At 39.0% G+C, this 5,799-nt stretch overlaps 1 non-coding gene across 1 annotated transcript; it reads left to right on the top strand.

Annotated features, from left to right (window-relative positions):
• Positions 1-4,270: 4,270 nt before the first annotated feature.
• Positions 4,271-4,377, top strand: LOC111900102 (small nucleolar RNA R71). Its single transcript, XR_002853119.1, has one exon. It is a non-coding gene; the product is annotated as a small nucleolar RNA R71 (small nucleolar RNA).
• Positions 4,378-5,799: the final 1,422 nt, after the last annotated feature.

Here is a 5,799-nt window from a genome sequence, read left to right as displayed (position 1 = left end):
TGTACATATATAGTCATAAAGGTTCTTCCAGTTCATTCAGTACCCTTGGGTAGCAAGGGTATACTTCCATGTTCATACGTACCAGTTACATTACTAGTAAGCTACCATATGGGTAGTTTAGGAAGATACTAGAACCATTACTAGAACGCGATATCATACAATGAGTCAGTTCATTCATGAGCCAATACTTGGTAGATAGAGAGAACATACATTACAGCTAGTACACACAGTACATTACTATACATGCTAGATAAAGAGAACATACATTACAGCTAGCACACGCAGAACATTTCAGTACATACAGGCTAGACAGAGAAAGATTACACTTTCAGTTAGCACATTCATTACACATACATTTATGCAGTTATGTGAACCATTGAGCGGGTCATGGCACTTCCTTCCATGACCGCTCTTGTATCCTGAATCTCCTTAATTGGGGAGCGTATGAGTTTGCGTATAGATCTATACTGGATTGACTATCCTACACCTTGTTGCTCGCTACAGTGGGACTTGCAAGTCTACGGGTGCCAAATGTCATTTCTTACGGTGTCTTACATCGTCGTTTTACTAGAGTCGGTAGCAGGATACAGGTCGATCACATGTTACTTTATACACCTTTTGCTTTAACGTAGTTAGTACCACGGTAGTCACTTATTACAAATACTACGGTACGATAATATTTTCCCCTTACATCCACTTCGTGAACATTCACATGATACACGGTAATGTAGAAACTATATTTTTGGTTAATGATAGTCATACTTGGGAAAATACACACTCTTACAAGAGACACACACACACAGATACTAGATGCCTTGGTAGAAGGCTACCCTCAGTAGGAAGCATAGGGCTTTCTAGGATGTTCAAAACGTTTTCATGCTTACATTTCATATTCGTACAAATACTTACATACAAATTAAGACACTAAAATACTTATGATCTCACCAGCTTTAAAGCTGATACTCTCTTTCAAAATAACTTGTATCCTTAGGTCAACAGTAGACAGGTACAGATGCAAGGTTTAGAGAAGATGGAGCTCGTTCAAGACTCGTCTTTCATTTTGATTATACTTTATTGTCTATTATAATTTGACAGAACACATTTGTATTAAAATTATATTATTAATGCAATGGATGATGTTGTTGCTTGTTTACTACTTTTCATTGTTGTGATACTGTACATGACGTCCTCCACCCCAGAACGTTTTTGCCGTTCATGGTTTTGGGGTGTGACATAAAAGATTCAAGACATGATTTATCAAAGGAAAATGGTGCGTCTTTTAAAAGTAAATTACAAAGAGGTTTTGAGATCGCACTAAAATCCTTGATAAATCTTCGATAAAATCTGGCATGTCCAAGAAAAGAACGGACGCCTTTTACCGAAGTTGGAGGGGGAAGAGTAGAAATAATTTGTACTTTGGCCCGGTCGACTTCAAAACCACGCTCAGAGACAACATGGCCAAGTACAATTCCCTCTTTTACCATGAAATGACTCTTCTCCCAACTTAAAACCAAATTAGACTCAATACAACGTTTCAAAACTTTTTCTAATTGGTCTAAACATGTCTCAAAAGATGATCCAAAAATAGAAAAATCATCCATGAAAATTTCTAATGCATCCCCCACCATGTTTGAAAAAATAGCCATCATACATCTTTGGAATGTGGCGCGGGCATTACAAAAGCCGAATGGCATCCTTCAGAAAGCAAAGGTGCCATAGGGACACGTGAATGTGGTTTTGGATTGATCCTCGGGGTGGATGGCAATTTGATTATACCCCGAGTATCCATCCAAAAAACAATAAAACTTTTTACCGGACAATTTCTCAATTATTTGATCAATAAAAGGGAGAGGAAAATGGTCCTTTGATGTTGCAGCATTGAGTTTGCGATAGTTGATGCAAACTCTCCATCCGGTGACCGGTCTTGTTGAGATCTTCTCTCCATCTTCTGTATCTACCACTGTAATGCCCGACTTCTTTGGCACTGTCTGTGCCGGGCTCACCCAATCACTATCAGATATTGGGTAGATAATACCCACATCAAGCCATTACAACAACTCCTTTTTAACAACTTCTCGTGGATTTGGGTTGAGCCTTCGTTGTGCATCTTGGGATGGATTTGCTCTAGCTTCAGTGATGATTCGACGCATACATGTGGCTGGACTAATTCCCTTCAAGTCTGCTATGGTCCATCCAACTGCTCCCTTGTACTTGGAAAGCACCTTCAGTAATGCTTCCTCCTGTGGAGCTGTCAAATCAGAAGATATGATAATTGGTAAGTTCTCATTAGATCCTAAAAAGATTATTTAAGATGTGAAGGAAGAGTTTTAAGTTCAAGAGTGGGTGGCTCCTCCAAAGATGGCTTAAGTTGGTCCGAAAAACTTGTTGGCAATTTTTCAACTTGATAACTCCATGGTGGCCTCTCTTGCTCAATAGCATTTTCAAATGCCTCCTCAACCATCTTGATGTCATCCAACTCTAAAACTTCGTCCCTGTCATTAGAAAGAAAAAAACTCCAACGGATCGGGGTGTAAGATTTTAGGAGTGAATTGATGCACTAAGTCATCAACCACATCTACACGATAACATTCATAATCTGATGGTGAGTTAGGAAATGTATTAAAAATATTAATTCTAAGTTTCCTGTTTCCAAAAGAGATATCCATGGCACCCGTTCTATAATTAATTTGTGCATTTATTGTTGCCAAAAACGGGCGACCCAAAATAATAGAAGGCTGACTTTCTTTATAGGTGCTTTCAGTGTCAAGAAAAAGAAAATCAACTGGGCAATAAAAATCTTCCACCTTAATGATGACATCTGATAATATACCTCGGGGAATTTTGGTTGACTTATCGGTCAATCGCAAAATAATATCAGTTTGTTCCAAAGTGCCTAAGTCATGTTGATCAAAAAGATTTCCTGGGATTATATTAACACTAGCTCCAAGTTCAAGGAGCACCTTTTTGATATTAGTATAACCTAGGGTAACAAAAATTAAAGGTGCCCCGGGATCCTTAAGCTTGGGTGGAAGTTTATTTGATATTATGGAACTCGCATGCTCGGTTAAGTCAATCTTTTTAGGGAGGTGTGCTTGGAGTTTGCGTTTTTGAACACACAAATCCTTCAAAAATTTAGCATAAGAAGGTACCTCCTTAATAAGTTTGACTAACAGGATATTTATTTTAACTAGACTAAATAAATCCCACATGTCTTCCATTTTCGGCCCTCGCTTCCCAAAAGGGAAGGATGCCGGTTTCTCTAAAGCCGAAGGGTATGGTGCGGTATTAACCTCCACACCATGCACCCCAAGTTTAGAGTCATCTTTACCCTTAACTACTTTTTGTTTTTCAGATTTGAAACCTTTCTCAAACTCTTCTTTTTCATCAAAAATGATCTCAGTGTCACTGTCATTATCTTAAGTAGGAGAACTTACCTTGTTGTCAACCTTTTCCCACTACATAATGTGATTACCTCATTCACTTGATGCTCTTTTCCAGGTCTTTGGGTATGAGATGGGTTGACTGTTGTAGTGCTTGGAAACTTGTCATCTTCTCTTTTCCCAATTTGCTCCGCCAGTTGAGCAATCTGCTTCTCGATCGCAGCTATGGACTTGGAGTTAGTGTCGGTTTATGATATGGTTGGGTTATGAACTCCATGATTTTGTCCAACTTGTTGCCATCAGCTTCCTCCTTCTTTGATGTTCCACCCTGGTTAAAGTTGGACTACTGGAACTGTTTTGGTTAATTTTGGTTTTGGTAATTCCCTTGACGGTTGTTGTTGTTGAAATTCCCATTGTTGTTGTAGTTCCCACCTTGGTTGTAGTTCCGATTGAATGATCGTGGATTATTTTAGAATTGACCATAGCCGTACACTTGACTGATTTCCTCTTGACTTCTCATGCACTCATCTGCAATGTGTCCTGAATCTCCACAGCTTACACATATCTTCTGTCCCTGCGAAAAAAACACACCTTTCTCTTTGCCTAGACTAGAGAGTAGTAAGTCAAATTTTTTATTTAAAGAATTAATATCAGATTTGACTTCATTTTTCCAATTTTTGTCTAGTCTAACTGAAGCAGCAGATGAAACTGGGTTGTCCCGTTTCTTAGCTGAGTAATTGGTTTTTGAACCATGACTCAACTGCTCCAAGAATCGCCAAGCATCTACACTATCTTGCATCATAATAGTGCCGCCAGACGAGGCATTAATCATGGTTTGATTGGCAGTGTCGACTCCATCATAAAAGAAACGTACAAGTTGCCAACAGGGAAATTCATGATGGGGACATGAACGCAACAATTCCTTGAGGCGTTCAAATGCATCATGAAATTCTTCATTGGGTTTTTGTGCAAAATCGTGTATAGCTTTTCTTATTTCCGTTGTTTTACTAGCAGGGTAAAACTCTTGCAAAAATTTAGTTTTTAATTGCTCCCAAGTAGTAATACTATGGGGGAAAGAGAAGTGAACCAATACTTGGCTTTTTCTTTTAAAGTGAACGGAAATAAGTGAAGTCTAAAGGAGTCTCTATTAGTTCCTCGTGGAGTATTCGCGTTAGCAATTGCAAGGAACTCATAGAGGTGATTGTAAGGATCATCAGTTTTATGGCCTCTAAAGACGGGTAAGACACTAATTAGTTGTGGTCTTACTTCCACATGATACTCATTTCCTTCCGCAAAGAGTATAGGTGAAGCATCATCATACTCTCCCGGCTGAAAATGAGACGCCACAGATTGTCTATTAGGCTGCGGAAAATAAAGATGAGGGAATTGATTACCTTCATTGTAGTATCATCCATTTGCATTGTTGAATCCACCATTTGGATTCCTTCGATATTGATTCCCAAAGCCTTGATTTCTGAATCCATCGTGGAAGTGTGTTTTGACCAATGCTTAGCCTTAATGGGAGCTTATTACCATTTTGGACCTCAAAAGGGTGTGTACGGTCACACAAAGAGTGTACGGCCATACACCCTTGATGATCATGTAAAAAGGGTCAAAAGTGTATCCCAAGTCTCTAACGTGCATCCCCTTAGTGTTCTTGATCATGTGCTAGCATAGAACATGCGTTTGAAGCCAAATAGCACAAAACGAAGGGGTGTACGGCCACATGGGGTGTGTACGGCCCTTGAAACAATTTGATGTAAAAAACGCTTTCTTGAATGGATACTTGGAGGAAGAAGTATATATGGATCCACCACCAGGAACAAACAACAACGGAAAAGTTTGCAAGTTAAAGAGGGCGTTATATGGTTTAAAGCAATCTCCTCGTGCGTGGTTTGGGAGGTTTTCAACCTTTATTAAGAAAATTGGATACAAACAGAGTGATGTTGACCATACACTCTTTGCCAAAGGAGGAAAAGATAAGGTTACAACTCTTATAGTTTATGTAGATGACATGGTGGTAACTGGAAACGATCATGAGGAAATAACCAAGTTACAAAACGTTCTTGCTACAGAGTTTGAGCAAAAGGATCTAGGTCACCTCAAGTACTTCTTAGGCATTGAAGTATCTAGGTTAAGAGCAGGAATGAACCATTTTCCGTGAAAATATGTATTGGATCTATTGGCTAAAACTGGAATGCTAGATTGCAAACCGGTCAATACTCCTATCGAAACTAATCACTCCTTGTCAATCAGTGAGAACCAAGTTCCAGTAAACAAAGAAAGGTATCATAAATTGGCGGGAAAACTTATATATTTGGCTCATACACGACCAGACATTGCGTATGATGTGAGTGTGGTTAGTCGTTTTATGCATGCTCTAGGAGAAGAACACATGAATGGTGTTAATCGAATACTA

Source organism: Lactuca sativa, chromosome 1 (assembly GCF_002870075.4).
Source record: "Lactuca sativa cultivar Salinas chromosome 1, Lsat_Salinas_v11, whole genome shotgun sequence".
Lineage (NCBI taxonomy): Eukaryota > Viridiplantae > Streptophyta > Magnoliopsida > Asterales > Asteraceae > Lactuca > Lactuca sativa.
This window is presented reverse-complemented; position numbering and strand designations above follow the sequence as displayed.